Below are 17554 nucleotides of genomic sequence, written 5' to 3'. Positions count from 1 at the left end.
TTATTTAATTTTTGCGTTTTAGATTTGGTATCTGAAGTTTAAGTTTCTTATAGATTTTTGCTGATTCTTACAATGGACTTTTATCTCAAGTTTCAATTCATTATTTTAATAAAATATGGGTACATTTTTGGTTAATCTTAAAAGTAGTTCTTAAGGGACCTGAGGATACTTTCGTCCAGATAGGATTTATTTGTTTCCACAAGACATCACTGACTCCCAACCCCCCACCCAAGCTCTGTTTGTGTGAACAGCTGTACTTGAACCCCAGGCTTATGCAGAAGAATTATTATATAAACAGTTCTTTTTCAGAGGCTACTGTTTCTAGTCCAGAGCTTTTCCTATCTTTGCCAAGATATATACAGGCTTCCCTTAGAATGCTATAGTTAGGAGCAGGCTTCAAGTTACCTGGTACACAGAACACAGGTTCAAAGTCTTAACATCTGTCCTATGCTCAGACCTGAATATGTTATCTTTGGTTTTTTTATTTTGTTTTGTTTTTGTTCTTGTTTGTTTTTTGTTTTTTTCTTTGTTTGTTTTTAAATAACGAGCCTTTATTGGCCTCTGCTACTTGAGGGGGATGAATCAGGAGAAGTGGGTGGCACCAATATCAGTTGGCGATGCTTCACAGGCTTGTAAGTAATGGAGAACTTGCCCAGGTAGTGGCCAATCATTTCTGGTTTGATCTCCACTTGGTTGAAGGTCTTGCTGTTGTATACACCCACCATGCTGCCAACCATCTCAGGCAGAATGATTATGTTCTTCATGTGGGTCTTCACCACCTCAGGCTTCTCCATGGGTGGCACCACCTTCTTGGCCTCTCTCAAGCACTTGAGCAGTGAGTGTTGCTTCTGCTGCAGGCCACGGTTCAGGTGCCACGTCTGGAGGGCACTGCTACTAATAGGATATGTCCAGCAGTTGGTCAAGGTCCATGCCATGGTAGATGTACTTGTGGAAGGTTCACTTCTGCTTCACTTCAGCAATCTTGGCGACTGCTTGGAAAAGGAAGTGTTCGTATTATCTCTTATTGAATTGTTGCTCCTTTTAATTTCGTGTGGACTAGGTATCCTGAATGCCTTTTAAGCTCTCTGAAGAGTGAAATTCTGAGGTGGAAGCCGGTTTCCTTTTCACTTCCCCATGCTTTGTATTCTTCCTGGTGTCTTCCTCTTAACTGTCTTTCATGTTCGGAGTACTTCTGGGTTCTATCCAGTTCCCTCTTCCCATTTAATCTTATGAGTTGTGACTAATTCATGACTTCCTGTTATTGCCATGTAGGTGGGGCTTTTGTTGGGACTCTTTTATCAGTATCTGCCTAGTGTTTCATATAGAATCTACTCTATAGGGAGAGGCCATTTTGTAATAATTGCATGAATGGATGACCATAACGTGTCCATATAAAGTCTGATTGGTTTGTTGAACTATGAATGGGAGGGGTTGGAAAAGATACAGTTATCAGAAGGCACTTTATGTCAGCTTCCTGAGAGAGTTGACTCTCCTCTTGGGAGCTATATTTTTGACTTTCGACTTGTCTATTCCCCCATGCTGTAGAAAAGCTTAAGTGTTTTTGCTGTTTACTTGATCTCTACATATCTGTGATGAGTGTGCTTCAGGATCTCCCTGCAGCTCCAAAGGTGATATGGTCTTTTCTTCTGTGAGCAGGGATATTACTGAATTTCTTTTAGTGGATTTTGGTGAATTGTTGTTGGCTTTTTCCCACAATTAACATTAGGAACTTCTAGTTTATGAGTGACTTTATTAAATTGGATGGTTGGTTTTGAAGACTCTTTTTCAAGTGGAACAGATAAAATAAAATTAACTTCTGCTAATATTCAGAGCATGCAGCACCTTGAATACTCAGCAGAGCCAATACAGCATGACTCAGATGCTAGCAGTGCAGGGCTGGCTGAGAGACTCTTCTCACAAAGAACAGTTTTAGAGAACAAGTCATTGCTGAGGAGAGACAAGCAAATGATGCTAAGAAGCCCTGGCTTTGCCAAGCAAGAAGCGATATGCCTGGAGGGCAGAATGCCAGGGCCTGATTTGTGCTCCCCATGAAGGCCTTGGATACCGTAGAGGGAGGAAGATCTCAGAAGTTTATGGAGCAGCAGAAGGCATCAGAGGGCCTATAGCAAAAGACAAGCTGCTCCAGTCTCAGGATCTGGAACTGAAAGCTAGCTCATTGCAAACTTCCAGGGCTGTTCAAAAACACAACGGCTATTGTACCTAATCTTAGCTATTTTCAAGAACGTGCTGGGTCATTCATTCTCCCTGTGTGCTTGAAGGTGGAGACCTCTGGACAGTGAATAAGAGACAGGCTTAGCTGGCTGTGAGTTTCTACTGAAAAGTAACCGCTGAAAAGAACAGCTCCCTGGGGAAGATTCTACAAGCAAGGATCAGGGCACCACAAATCTTTAGTCACCAAGCAATTTCAAATAACTGGAGTGGAAAATATTTTATTTAGTTTTTACTTTTCTGTTTTTTTTCTTGTGCATGTGATTTAACATTTATACACAATAATTCACAACCATCCTTCCTTGCTAGAGCACCAAAATTACTTCTTGCATTTGATTATGAGATAGTGCACTCTGCCATCCCCCTCCCCCCAACTCCGCCATCCTCCCTCTCTCTGCTGTCCCTAGTTCCTGGCAACCACCACTCTACTCTCAACTTGTATGACTCAAACCTTTTGGACTCGAGATAGGAGTGAAATTGTGTAGTAGCTGCTTTTCTGAGCTTGGTCTATTTCACTTACTATGATGATGCCCATTCTAGCCAGATTGATGCAAATGACAGCATTTCATTGAATTTTTATGGCTGAAGACTGTTCTGTAGCCATTTACTGCAGAGAGAGGCTCCTCAGACCAGGGCTGGAAGATGCCCTAATCTATGGGTATAGCAAGAAGTTACTAGGACTGGGTTTAATGCTGTCTGTTTATCAGAGTCATGGTAGTAAGTTTTCCAGGGTCTATGACCAGTCATAAGTTCTTAGCCAGACAGTGGGGTCAGGTATGGGTTTTAAGTTATGAAGCGGGGCTTGACTTCAATCAGAAAGTGGTCAGTCACTCCCATGATGTTTCTGCCTCTACAGTTGTTTGTTGTTGTAGCTTCCGGGGTTCCCAGCTGGGTTTAGTTGATATTAAGCCTTTAAATCTTTTTTTATATACCCATTAGTAATTCGTACGTCTTTCATAGAGACATGTTTATTTAGACTTACTGCCAGTTTTAATTGGATTTTTGTTTGGCTGTTAAGGCGTATGGTGTATCTAATCTGGATATTAACCCTTTGTGCAGATGTAATGTTCTTAGAGTTTCCTACCATGTCTAGTTGTCTCTTAGCCCCGAGACCTGTTTACCCTGCTGTTTGGATGCTTGTTGGGTGTAATTCATTTCTCTCTTTTTCTCTTGTTTTCTCTGCTGTTGGGATCTTGTTACCTCTGCAGGTGTACTGAAGCATAGTCTTTACCCTTTCCTAATCTACTTTCATGATTCTTTGTTACCCAATTTTTATGGAGACAGCTATTGCAAAAACTAAAAGTGCCCGTTCTTAGCAGCTTTCATGCACATGCAGGCTGACTTCAGGCTCTCTGTTCTGTCCATTGGTTTGTTAATCTGTCTTTAGGTCAAAACCATACTGTTTTGATCACTGCAGTTTTGCAACATAGTTGGAAGCAGGTGGCCTCATGCTTTCTTCTTTGCTCTTTTTGTTATTGTTTAGATAGTTTGGGCCATTTGTTGTTTTTTCCTCTGATTTCACATGAATTAGTTTTTTTTTGAAGATTTCATGCATCAGCACCTTATTTACATAATTTTCATCCCCCACTTTCTACTCTAACTGTTCCATATCCCAATCCACCACAGTTCATGACTTTTGTTTTTACACACACACACACACACACACACACACACACACTCACAGAGAGAGAGGGAGAGAGAGACAGAGAGAGACAGAGAGACAGAGAGAGATGTTGCTCCTCGAAGTACATTTTCTATGATTCTTAAATGTTCTTTGTTCTCTCAACTCTGTAAAAATAGTCCTTGTTATTAGGATGAGTTGTATTGAATGTGTAGTAAGGACATTTTTTTTTAACAATGTGGCTTCTTTCAACCTGTGGACATGGAGTTCTTTTCATTGTTTTAATATCTAGGAAGATATTTAGAATTAGGGCAATGAACAGAGCTCATGAATTATTAGGACTCAGAGATTTGAAGATACCAAGTGCCATTTCTAGGGGCAAACTTAAAGGGAACAAGACAGGACTCAATGACATTAATTCTTGTGTGGCATTGTTCTGAAATATAAGGCTATTTAAAATGAAAGACTTGGTCTGTGACACTTGATATACGAGCCCTTCTCACATGTGAATTCAAATAATTTACAAGCATAACTAAACCAACTAAAGCTTATGAAGATTTATGTTCTCCAAGTTTGGTTCTCAGAATAGGAAAAATAAGATGTGGCAGTGTTTTCTTGTGTCTCTGCTCAAAGTAGAATCTTAAAAATCAACTTTCGGGGTTGGGGATTTAGCTCAGTGGTAGAACACTTGCCTAGGAAGCGCAAGGTCCTGGGTTCGGTCCCCAGCTCCGAAAAAAAGAACCAAAAAAAATCAACTTTCAGGAAAGTTTTTTTTAACCTTGAATAGTAATAGTTGGGCCCTTACAAATAGTGGGGCATCATGTCCAAAATAAAGATAAGCTTTAGAAGAAGGCACACAAGGAAATGTACAAGAGAACCTGTAACTGTCAGAGAGAGAAAGGCTGCTGAGACCTCTGTTTGAGCATTGTACCATTCTGATACTTGCTCTTGAACATTTTGTTTCTACTAAGACTAGCTGATCTCTTGAAATACTTCCTGTGTGTTCACACTATTTTCTCTCTTTAGTGCCCTCTTCCATTGATCATATCTCTGTCTCTAATGTTCTACCCATGCTTTAAGGTCCTTCCCAGGTGAACTGCACCCATCAGTCATCTCAAAACACTCCGGGTGGATGTGACCTTTAGTGTGTGACACCAAAGCCCTGATCATTATTGTGAGTTTGCCATTCATTGCCTATGTCCTTATGGTATGGATATTGGCCTGCAGGTGCATTTTCTACAACTCTTTTTGATGATAAGTTTTCTACGGTCAGTGATCGCAGTGAGAGACAGTTGGTGACACACTGCACAAAACTTGGCACACTATGGTTACATTCTATTTATATCCCTACCTGAGAGTTAAACAAAGAAGACTATGCTGGCAGATTAGAGGCAACCACATAAAATTGCAGAAAATCTTACATAATTAAAACATTCAAAACTTCTGACAGTTTAAGTCAAGTGAGCATGCTCCTCTCCGGATATCTTTATTTCCCAGAGATGACAAGCTAGTGATTCAGGTAACCATCTCCTAGCTAGTGATTCAGGTAACCATCTCCAAGTTAGTGATTCAGGTAACCATCTCCTAGCTAGTGATTCAGGTAACCATCTCCAAGTTAGTGATTCAGGTAACCATCTCCAAGTTAGTGATCCACTTTAAAAGGCAGGAGGTCTTCTGGAAGTCAAAAGAAAGAAACTAACCTATTGCATTCATAAAATGCAATAGCCTGCCCTTTAAAATATGTCATGGTTCTGGAAAAGTCTGATGTGGAAGAACAAGCCACCATAGGCTACAGAGCAGATCTCGTCCCCGTGCTCTATTTCCTAGTTTGACTTCTCTATCACGAAGATGGGGGTCGTTTTAAAGAGTGTCCTTCATACTTTGTCAAAAACAGCAACCCTGAATCCAGAGATTTTCATTTTGGATAATTTCCAATTTATGTAATTAAAAAAAAAAGGTTGTTTTTCTCCCCTAGTTCTGGACGCTTTTATTTTTAAAGAAAAGATTTTTAAAGTACTTAAAATTAGTTTTCTCTAACACAGTTTCTTTGGGTATCAAACCACTTAGAAGGGCGAGCCTTGAGCCCAGCAGCAGACAGCCCACACAACATGAACTCAGTGGTGGGGGTTTTTACTTTTGGAAGTTCTTTGTTTCTTAATCCCTTGTCAGGGTTTTGTTTTGCTTGCTTCTTGTTTGTTTTGTCTTGTTTTCTGTCTTCGTTTTTAAACATATCGGTCCTTTACATGTATATATTACAGTTTCCAGTTTTGTGTTTTTATGGAATTTCTCTCTGTGTGAAGATGTGTATGTGTCTCTGCATCTATCTGTGTTTCTGGTACTTTCATTCTTGGGTTTTTTACTATTTTCCTCCTCTTCCTCCTCCTCCTCCTCTTCCTCCTCCTCCTCTTCTTCCTCTTCCTCCTTCTCCTCCTCTTCCTCCTCTTCCTCTTCTTCCTCCTCCTCCTCTTCTTCCTTTTCCTCTTCTTCCTTCTCCTCCTTTTCCTCCTCCTCGTTCTTCTCTTCCTTCTCCTCCGGCTTCTTTCCTTTTCTTTTTTCTTTTTTTTTTGTTTTTACTGTATTTTTATCATTATTTAGATAATAATTGTTTCTAGTAAAAGAGAAAAAGAAAGTTCATGGATTTGGGAGGGTGGAGGATTTGGTAGGTGTAAACCATAATCAGGATATATTGTGTGAAAAAAACATTTTTTTTTGCTTTTAAAGTCATTTATATAAGGGCTGAAGGTTCCCGGCACCTGCATGTGGCTACTCACAACTGCCGGGATCTCCATCTGCACAGCAGATTTGACACACACTTGAAAACAGAGTGCTTGTACTGTACGCATTCATTGTTAAGGTCATGGCTCAATGCCACAACGCTCATGAAGTGTCTCAGAACAAGTGTGCAGAGGGCTTTTGCCTTCAAAAACAATTGTTCTTCATTGTTCCCTTTGTAAGGAATCTTTAATTCTAGTCCAACTTCCCAGTCTGTTGAGGGCTCACCGCTACAATCATTAGGTCCAGCTTTTGTTGGGTCTCCAGTGGCAGGACATTCACTTCCTACTGGTGCTCTTGAAATCCTCCTCTATGTAGAAGAACTTACTCCCCCATAAGCTTCTTCCTACTGATTTCTAGTCCTACTCAGGGGACATGGAGCAAAATCTAATTTTCTCCCATAAAAGAGTATGTATTCCTTCTAGCTGAAAGTTGGAAGCTAAGGTTTCCTCACGCCTTCTTTCCTCTTTGGCATGATGTGATTTAGGAAGTGTATCCAGACCCAACATGTCCCGCTGTAGCAATTCCCAGTAACAGGTATCACAGGCTACTGAGGGGCCATCACCTCTGTAAGTCCAGCAGTGATGCTGTTGTTCTTTCTAATTAAAGAAATAAATTGAAACATATTTCATTTTGTTTATTAGTAAGATTGTTGAATACATAGGAAAATGATTCATATTTAGTTAAAGTTGGAAAGTCACAGAATAAGTAGTTTAAAAAGATAGACAAAAGCTACATAGTTGGTGAAAATCTGAAAAATAAAATACTAACAGTATATTTATGAGGATCAAGTAATGAACATAATGCAAAAATGTGTTTTTATCATGCTTATTAAGTTCTTTAACAACAAAGAAAAATATTTTCCTCAAGAAAAGTATAGCTACCTTGTAGTGTCATTTAATTAAGGCAGAGCACATTTTTGACATAAAATGTGAAAATAGAAAACTGACTAATACATAAATCTAACTGCTTTAGGAGAAAGTAGCATATAAGGAAAGGAAATTATTTACTCAAGAGAATGAATTAAATACTGCATCTTCATTGGAGACTTTTACAATATGAACTAAAACAAACCACAAAACTGTCTCAGGGTTTTATTGCTGTGAACAGACACCATGACCAAGGCAACTCTCATAAAGGACAACATTTAATGAGGCTGGCCTGGTTCAGAGGTTCAGTTTATTATCATCAAGCATGGCAGCATCCAGGCAGGCATGGTGCCGGAGGAGCTGAGAGTTCTACCTCTTGTTCCGAAGGCAAACAGAAGGAGACTAACCTTCACGTGACTAGGAGGAGGGTCACATTGTCCACTCACATGGTGATAGACTTCCTCCCACAAGGCCATATCTACTCCAACAGCATCACAGCTCCTAATAGTGCCACTCCCTGGGCCAAGCATATTCAAACCACTGCAAAACAAACAAACAAACAAACAAACAAACAACAAACCCCACAAATAACTACTAGTCAGAGAAAAACAATACCTTCAATATTGGGAAAGTAATCTATACAGTTTTCTAATAAAATCCAGGGCACAAATTAAGTACTTAACTGACTGTAACCAATATAATGTTGTAATAGAATGTATAAAACAGAGTCCTTTTAAAATCAATCAAATTTCCAATACCAGTTTCGTAAGACATTCAAAAGTCTCAACGTCAGAACAAAAGGATGCTGACTCTGGTGAACATGTTATTTCCTTCAGCTTCCAGAGCCAAGAATTCCACATTAGGAGATCAAAAACCAAGCAAATAAAGAAATAACACAATAATTTATTTCCTTATTATATGCTTATGCAAAAGCAAACCAATCACTTGCACATGCATGACGTTGCCAAAGCAGAGAACGCTCTGGCAACCCTCCGTCCTCACTGAATACAGCCTGCTTTCCTGTGGGTGCTGTCACAGCAGGGACAGATAATGAACTTAACAATGAAATAGAAACAGTCCTGTCCCCACATCCAACCTATTTCCACTTCTATCAACTTGCTCAGAATCAATTAAATTCGCATGACCTTTCTACAAGGCAAGGTTCATTCCAATTTAACCTAATCGAGGTCTACATTATTTATATTTGAAGTCAAAAGCCTCACCTGGAAGTGAACTCTTTGATGCCAAATTTGTAGGAACAAAGCCTGAATCGGGTGCCATGATTTACTCCTTTCAGGAAACGGCTGTGTGGGAGGAGGTGGTGTGGGTTGGGATGGGAGGAGGTGGTGTGGGCTGAAGCAGAAGGTGGGTGGTGCGGGAGTGGGAGAGATGATACAGGCTGGAGAGGATTAGCATCAATGGGGTTTACACAAAATTTCCTTTTGCAAGATGTGAAGTCTAATTGAGGCTTTCTTAGATTTGGATTCACTTTGGGATAAGAGGATGGATTGTGGATGCCTCCACCATAACACATCCTGAGTTGTCAGTCAGACATTGGCTATGAGGCCTGTGAGTGTGCATACATGTGCATGCTCATCTGTGTGCTAACTGTCCCATGTGAGCCTGTGTGTGTGTACATATGTGTGTATGCTCAGCTATGTGCTAACTTCCCATATGAGCCCTCTGTGTGTCTGTGTGCATACAAGTGCATGCTCACCTGTGTGCCAACTTTCCCATATGAGCCCTATGTGTGTGTGTGTCTATACATACATGTGCATGCTCATCTGTGTGCCAGCTTTCCCATATGAGCCTGTGTGTGTGTGTGTATATACATACATGTGCATGCTCATCTGTGTGCCAACTTTCCCATATGAGCCTGTGTGTGTGTGTGTATACATACATGTGCATGCTCATCTGTGTGCTAACTACCCCATATGAGCCCTGTGTGTGTGTGTGTATATACATACATGTGCATGCTCATCTGTGTGCTAACTATTCCATATGAGCCTGTGTGTATGTACATACATGTGTATGCTCATCTGTGTGCCAACTTTCCCATATGAGCCCTGTGTATGTACATATGTGTGCATGCCCATCTGTGTGCTAATTTTCCCAATAGACACACCCACACCCACGTATTTACATTGCCTTTTTTTTTCCTGTTTTTGAAAAAAACAGTTTCTGAAAAAAAGTGTCATGGAAAATGTCCCCTGGAAAGCTGTAATGAAGCTATAAAAAGGAGCTTTACTTTTGTGTTTTCCCGGGAGGGCAGGCGCTTCTCAGTGACGGTGTGATGGTGGTCTATGAAGTCTGGGTCTGAGAGAGAGCAGGATAATGGGGGCAGCTGTGAGAATTAGAGTAGACAGGGTAGCTGGGTGGGGAGCGCCGGCACTGGCACAGTGCCACTCTCCAGGTTTCCAGATACGCAGCAGGCGCGGACGCCTTACCTTGTCTTCTCATTTTTAACTGGTTAGGCTTGCATTTCACTGACATTTTAAACTTTATTTCTCTCTGGTTTCTTTTTAAGCTTTTCCCTCCTTCTTTCCCTCCCCGTCCCACCCCTGTCCTTTCCCTCTCCATTTTTTCTTTTTCTTTTTTCTTTTTTCTTTCTTTTTTTTTTTTTTTTGGTTCTTTTTTTTCGGAGCTGGGGACCGAACCCAGGGCCTTGCGCTTCCTAGGTAAGCGCTCTACCACTGAGCTAAATCCCCAGCCCCTTCCCTCTCCATTTTTGGAAAGCTTGCTGATAGTTTTTCTAATTCTAGCAAAAGGAAGCCCCAAACTCATCCGCACATTTATTTAAGAAGTCCCAATTTCCTGGTGTGTCTTATTGTTATTTCGGATTCCTTTTTATATGGTACTAGTCATAAAGTTGGGTGAGACACTTTTATTTTCTTAGTCCAGACGTTAAGAATATAAAGTACTGGATAGGATGATGGGAGAAAGCTGAGAAATATTAATGGTTCGGAAATCCACTTGTTCTTTTCTTCTTGAATGGTTACTTTCTGGGCCACGTGTAGTGAGCCTTGTTTCCGCCCCCAGGCTGATGTGGGTGGGCGAGCCAAGTACTCAATCGGGCGCACTTTTGACTGAGGTTTCTCCCTGTCTACCAGTCTCTCCAAAGTGCCCTTTGGAGAAGAAATGATGAGATCGGTGGGGAGTGTGAGAGGGTTGGGCAGAGTCTGGGGCAGCAGCATGGTCAGGAATAAGAAAGCCATCACCGCACAGTTCAGCGTTGTAAGACTGAGTAACTGCGCCGAGTGGGGTGGGGTGGGAGCACGCTGGGAGACTGCAAAGGGCTGAAGGATGCTGCTAGCTCCTGCTTTGGAACCTCATCAGGTCTGTGACTGATAATTTCATTTCACACATCTTTAGTTTTATTGCTTTTTAGCCATGGCTGGGAACCTCACTGAAAAACTTTTATCCTGTAGTCGGGATCGTCAACCACCCTGTTAAAGGAATGAATGCGATGTGCAGTGTAGGTCTGGGCTTCTAAACGGCAAAGGAAAGAAGCAAATCCCATTTTCTCCTTGACCCCATCTTTGCATCTGTGGCATCTATTCTGATAGACATGAGTAGGGATGCAGTATTTTAAAAAGGTTATCTCACCTAAATCCGTTCCGTTTTAAAACTTATTTTGACATTATATGTATAAGTATTTGCCAGAGTGTGTCTGTGGCCCACCTGCATACTCGGGGCCTGCAGAAGTCGTAAGAGAGTGTAAGATCCCCTGGAACTCGAGTCATAAGTGGTTGTGAGCTGTCATATGGGTTCCGGGGGGAACTGAAGCAAGTCTGCACCAATAAACGTGTTTTCAGGGCCTTGCTCTCACAGATGCCTTGGGGGAAGGGCTTTCTGGTCTCTAGCCTGGATCTCTGGCTTTCATGGTCCTTTGACTCATGGCTTTCTGAGTCACTCTGTTCTGCCTCTGCTGTCACATGCTGTTCTCCTGTGACTATTTCTCCTTACTGTAAGGACATCAGTTTGAGACTGACAAATTTGGAATTACAGCCCATCTTAATGTAGTGTGCCCCTTTCTGAACTTTACCAGCCTGAAAACACTTTATTTTCACATAAGATCCCATTCTGGGCTCTGGCTGAACATGAACGTCATGAGTACGCGATTTGATGCATTGCGCTGTCCACTGAGGTTTTGTACTCAGTCAAAGAGCAGTGCATTCTTCCTGTTCAAAGCAGCACCAGGGGCACGCTCAGTGCTTGATAAATGCTGGCTTACTCTGAACATTGAAATGTCCTGTAAAGGAAAACAAACTACCAGAAAATCAAGATTTTTTGAAAGGGAATAATGGCCTTTCAGTATTTCTGAACACATACATGTATGCATGTGTATAAGCACAGATATCACATGTGTACACACACACACACACACACACACACACACACAAACCAGAATTACCAGCTACATTGTTAAACTACCATGTTCTTGGTTTGAATGAGTACAATGAAAGGTATTCAAAAACCTTACCAACAACTGAAATTAGTTATACATACGTCGTAATATATTTTATGTGTAGCTCTATTTGTATTTATTTAACTTGCAATTTTTCTGAAGAAGTTGGATTTCTTTAGACTCTTCCTATTTTTCTTTCAAGGTGGGATGTTAATCCTCTTTCTGGAAAGGAATGGCTGAGCAGTTCCTTTTTCCTTCTCCCATGAATAGCTTTTCCTGTGGAAACTATCTCAACCTGCACACATGGCTAGTATAAAAAATATTAAGAAAGAACAGCATCAGAATTATTAATGAAATAATTTCTTACAAAATACAAAAGAACAACTTTGAGTTGTGGCAACTTAATTTATTTTGAGAAATTTTTCTTTATCCAAATGGTGCAGTGCCCAGAGTGGGTAGTGGTACCGTCTCTCTCCAGTGAGCGCTTTGCTCCTGAATGCTCACTGCTGTGTGGAAAGGCTGAGGCATTTCCAAAGAGGGTGGGCTAGGTAGCCCAGGAGAAGGCATGTCTTTCTTCTCTACCCTGCAGTCAGCTTATTACTTTCCTCATATCAGTGGTTGCCAGAGAAACGGTGATGGTAACACAAATTTAGCAATCCGACTTCATAATAAAGCTGCCCTTTATTCTCTTTACACAGTGGGTAGACAGGATCCACTACAAAAGGAAACGTCATCTTGTTTGAGTCCACAGCAAGTGATTTATACAACTGAAGATAAACTTCCTAATCATCTCTGGAAGAAACCGGTCTCTTTCTGCAGTAGTTTTTAATTGAACTTTGAAAGGAGGGCATCATAATTTTTGATATACACTTCCTAACCATGTTCCTGATTTGTACTGAATAAAATAAAATTAGCAGTGAATGTTGCTGATACACAGAACCATGTGTTTGGGATTCATCCAGCATTTGTTAAGCCTCATGCATGTCGCATAAATGTCAAGGACAGGAGATCCCTGTCCAAAGACACAGTATGACTGGCGGGGAGGCCAGACCGAGTGTTCTCTCTAGAGTTTATGTCTAACACGAAGGTACCTGGAAGGCTCTTAAACTGAGATATGGTACCGCCGTGGAGTTATACTTGCATGACTTTTGTTAAAAATCTGCATTTATTCTAGAACAACTTGGGATTTATAGACAAATTGGGGCAATGCAATTCTCATGCAGCCCACACACAATTTTCCCTGATAAAATCTCACAATGGTGCATTCGTTATGACTAACGAACCTACACTCGTCATTAACTGTACCATTAACTACAGCTTACACATCACCGAGATTTCTTTACTTTTTATCTAATTTCATTTTTTGTCCTGAAATCCCACTGATTTTTTACCTTGTTTCTGAGTTGTCATGTCTCTGGAGTCCACATTTGCCTGTGACAGTTTCATGGACCTGTGTGGCTTTGGCTGACCTTGGCAGCCGTGAGGAATACCAGTGAGATATACCGTAGGACTCCTGGCTGGAGTGCGAAGCTGTCATCGGACACTGCTGGCTTTTCGTGGTTTTTACGGGGAAGGAAGACCTCAAGATCGAAATGCTGTTCTCACCACTTATTAAGATTCCTTATCATGACACGATTTTGCCCTTTCATCTTGGTCACCTGTTGGGAATGGTTGGTCAGTGTCACACAACAGAATTACGTCACTACTATCCCTTCCACACTGGATCCTTTGGAAGGGACTCAGTCCACACAGCTCATGACTGTGGAGGAGGAGTGTGGAGACCGCTCTCTACATTTGTAGTGAACCATCTACATAGGTTGTTAAAATCCTGTGCACAGGAGACCTGTTTCTTTCACATTTACTCAGTCATTCATTTATTATTTATTTATTTATTTATTTATTTATTTATTTATTTATTTATTTATTTATATTAGTATGGATTCTGAGATACTCATCGTATGAATTATAAGACAATATGAATCTCTTTTCCCTCACCCAACTTGTCTCTGGTTTGGCATTGAGAACCATTTTGGGTAGCTTCCAAGTGCCGGTGTACGATTTTTAGGTCAGTTAGAGAAGACTCAAATCATCAGCGCTTATCATCCTCATGGAATAAGTATACAAGACAATTCTTTTTAAAAAGAATGAATTATTTGTCTAAAGGCAGAGGTGGCTCAGCTAGATGGGGTGTCTGTTTCTATACTTGTTCTTATTTTTATCTTAGCTTCTAGTTTATTTTTGCTGTCTGGAGAAAAATGGATTTAGGTTTTATGGTTTATGCTATTTTATACTATATTTATCTTACGATTTTTGTGAATTTGACATAATGTTATGAAACGTTTGACAATTGTCTCATTCTTTTAAAGCTTCTAAGATATTAAACAGATAAACTGGGAGTTAGATGCCAAAAACCCTCTCTCTGAGTTAGGGTTACCATTGCTGTCATGAAATACCGTGACCAAAAGCAAGGTGGGGAGAAAAGGGTTTATTTGGCTTCCATATCCCTGTTCATCATTAAAGAAGCCAGGACAAGAACTGAAACAGGGCAGGAACCTGGAGGCAGGACCTGATGTAGAGGCTATGGAGGGGTGCTCCTCATGGCTTGCTCAGCCTGTTTTCTTATAGAACCCAGGCCCACCAGCCCAGGGGTAGTATCACCCACAATAGGCCGGGCCCTCCCCCATTGATGACTGATCACGGCTGGATCTTATGGAGGCATTTTCCTGGTTGAGGTTCCCTCCTCTCAGATAAATAGTTTGTGTTGCAAACTATCCCAGACACTCCCAGGCCCTGTTCTCTCCAGCCCTCCACTGACATTTGGGGGAGGGGGATTAGAATGAGAGTTTTGTATCAAATATGTAGTTTCATCTTTAAGGAGGATGGATATCCAACCATCTTTTGTTCTGTCTTAGTCATTTTTAACATTTCTCTTGTGTTATTCAGTTTCTATCACTGAATACCAGGGTAATAAAGTCATAAATACGAGAACCATCTTTGGCTTACAATTTTGGATAATTTAGTTGGCTTTGTTGTTGTCTCTGAGCCTGGGGCAAGATAGCGCAGTAGGGGCTCAGCAAAGCTGTCCATCTCATGCCCAGGAAATGAAGGGAGAGATGAGGCAGGCTACTTCAGTCCCCTTCAAGGGCCTGTCCCAATGTCTTAAAGTATTCCTACTCACCCCCTTCTACTAAAGTCCAACTCCCACTAGAGACATCATGGAAAGCAAGCACAATGACTCTTTGAAGGCACTTATGGTCCAAACTCTAGCATCCCCTGGCTTTTGGACACAATGGCAAGATGCCCTGGTGGGGCAGAGACTTTACGGCATCTTCTACTCACTGTCCTTTACCTCCTCAGAAAGCAAGGTGGAGCACGTTGCAACCTGTCCACACGCAGGGAAACGTAGAGCTGAATTATGTGATTATTTCCACTTCTCAGAGGGAACGGTAAAGCAGATCCAGTGTGAACACAGAACAGAATGTTCTCACAAGCGCAACGAGGGATGTGTGCATTACAGTTTGTAAACACCGCTCTGTTTTACTGGGGCCTGGTGCTCTGGTACAGAATATAAATTACTGCCCAAAGATTCAAACTGTGGCGAAACTGTGAGAGATAGGAAAGTAGGGTTCTCCAGTTACGCTGCTGTTCTATAGCACATAAGACACTGATATATTACAGATCATATATATATTATATGTATATAATATATATATATATAATATAATAGTATAAATTGGCCATGTCCCACTTAGTAAGGGAGAAGCTAGGTTGTACCACAGGCAGCCACAAAAGTTCTCATCAGAGGCCTCAGTCATGTGACTTTTGTAGAATCCTCTACACATGTGTATATTACAGACTTCACATTCATGATTGCTGTTGGTGGTGCAATGATCTTTTAACATGAAACATTTTTATTAGCCTGGATCTATAATCTGCATTACTAGAAAGCTTCGCGGACTTCTTTTATGTAATACTCTTTATTTCTTTATCTTTTTCTTGCCAGTGAGAAGGTCTAAAGCACAGCTCAACTGAATAACACAGGATACGGTCATGTTGCTTAGTAAAACAGGGACAAAAGAAGCGGTTGATATTAGATCTGTTGCTTTGCTGACTTACTGCATTAACCCAGGCAACTTCTACTGCTGAACTGAGCTCTGGGCCCACCAAGAAATGGTTTTAGTTCTGTGTAATATGGAGAGGTTTTTCCAAAAGACCTATAGACATTTCTTCTTGCTTTTCATCCAATTATTGGTGATGAATGACAGAAGGAGTGACTGTAAAGAATGCTCAGAATGAGACCTTAGTTTCCTATCCTGAAACGACTCCTGTTCACGAAAGGTAAGGTGCTTCTAATACAGTGTTATTTTTATTTCCAATTGGTTGGGACAGAAGCAGCGTATTCCGAGTTCTTTGTTGAAATCAGGAAAAGTGGTAGAGTGCTGGACTGGAGTGAGAGACGAATGGTTTCCTACAAGGAGCTTAGATTTTAACTTCACTCTCAGCGTTTTTTTTTTTTTTCCTTTTCTCCATCTTTATTAACTTGGGTATTTCTCATTTACATTTCGAGTGTTATTCCCTTTCCCGGTTTCCGGGCAAACATCCCCCTCCCCCCTCCCCTTCCTTATGGGTGTTCCCCTCCCCATCCTCCCCCCATTGCCGCCCTCCCCCCAACAATCTAGTTCACTGGGGGTTCAGTCTTAGCAGGACCCAGGGCTTCCCCTTCCACTGGTGCTCTTACTAGGATATTCATTGCTACCTATGAGGTCAGAGTCCAGGGTCAGTCCATGGATAGTCTTTAGGTAGTGGCTTAGTCCCTGGAACTCTCAGCATTTTTAATGCAGCGCTCACAAGCATGGAGGGAGAAGGGAAGGCTGCACATTCGCCATGAACACCCGGATCATCACGCAATTCACGAGTGCATTTGATACAAAGTACAGAAGAAACTTTCTGTCTTTATGTTTGGCATGTGAGGAGGAGTTGAGAATCCCCGTTACTGTCTGAAGTGATGCTTCAGAAGCATGTCCTTCTAAAATTCAGATGGAATTTACATGTTTTTGTAGCTACGGTTTGCTAAATCCATGTATCAGAACAAGGAAGGGATTTTTAGCCCTGATTTCATGGATTCTAGAATAGTCGTTCCAAGCTGTATCTTTTTATTCTATTTTGTTAAAAATTATCATAGAAATGGCACCAATAAAATAACAGGGTTGTTTCTAGGTTTCTCTCCATGTGAGGCCCATTTGCCTCTGAAAATGAGCAGGATACGTTCGTGCATTAGGAGGGCAACATGATCATAGTGTTTGCAAAGGTGAAAGTGAACAGAACTTAACAGAATGACTGAAACACCCATGTTGATAATAAGTGCATAACAGTAACTCCCAACTTCCAAAGAGGGAAACAAAACCAAGAAATTCAGTCACGGCACCCACTGTGGTGCCATCCAGAGCAGAGACAAGGGCTGTCTCCATTTGAGAGCCACAACCCTGAGTGGAACATGGCTTCTAGCACAGTGTAGCTGTTGTCCATGCCTAACACCACACACTGGCTGTTCACTGTCCCTACCAGACATGAATCCTGTGCATGACAGTACCAGACTTCCCAAAGGGTCTGCTGCTGCTGGGACATAGAGTTCAGAGTAGAAGTGTGTGTCAGACA

The 17554-nt window shown here is 41.3% G+C and overlaps 1 protein-coding gene and 1 pseudogene across 7 annotated transcripts in view; one reads left to right on the top strand and one right to left on the bottom strand.

Annotated features, from left to right (window-relative positions):
• The window catches only part of Inpp4b (inositol polyphosphate-4-phosphatase type II B), a 750330-nt gene that overhangs the window by 19915 nt on the left and 712861 nt on the right, over positions 1-17554 (top strand). The gene's annotated exons all lie outside the window — the stretch shown is intronic.
• Rps15-ps8 (ribosomal protein S15, pseudogene 8) lies at positions 565-8772 on the bottom strand (annotated as a pseudogene).

The sequence above is a fragment of the Rattus norvegicus genome, chromosome 19, assembly GCF_036323735.1.
Source record: "Rattus norvegicus strain BN/NHsdMcwi chromosome 19, GRCr8, whole genome shotgun sequence".
Taxonomy (NCBI): domain Eukaryota; kingdom Metazoa; phylum Chordata; class Mammalia; order Rodentia; family Muridae; genus Rattus; species Rattus norvegicus.
This window is presented reverse-complemented; position numbering and strand designations above follow the sequence as displayed.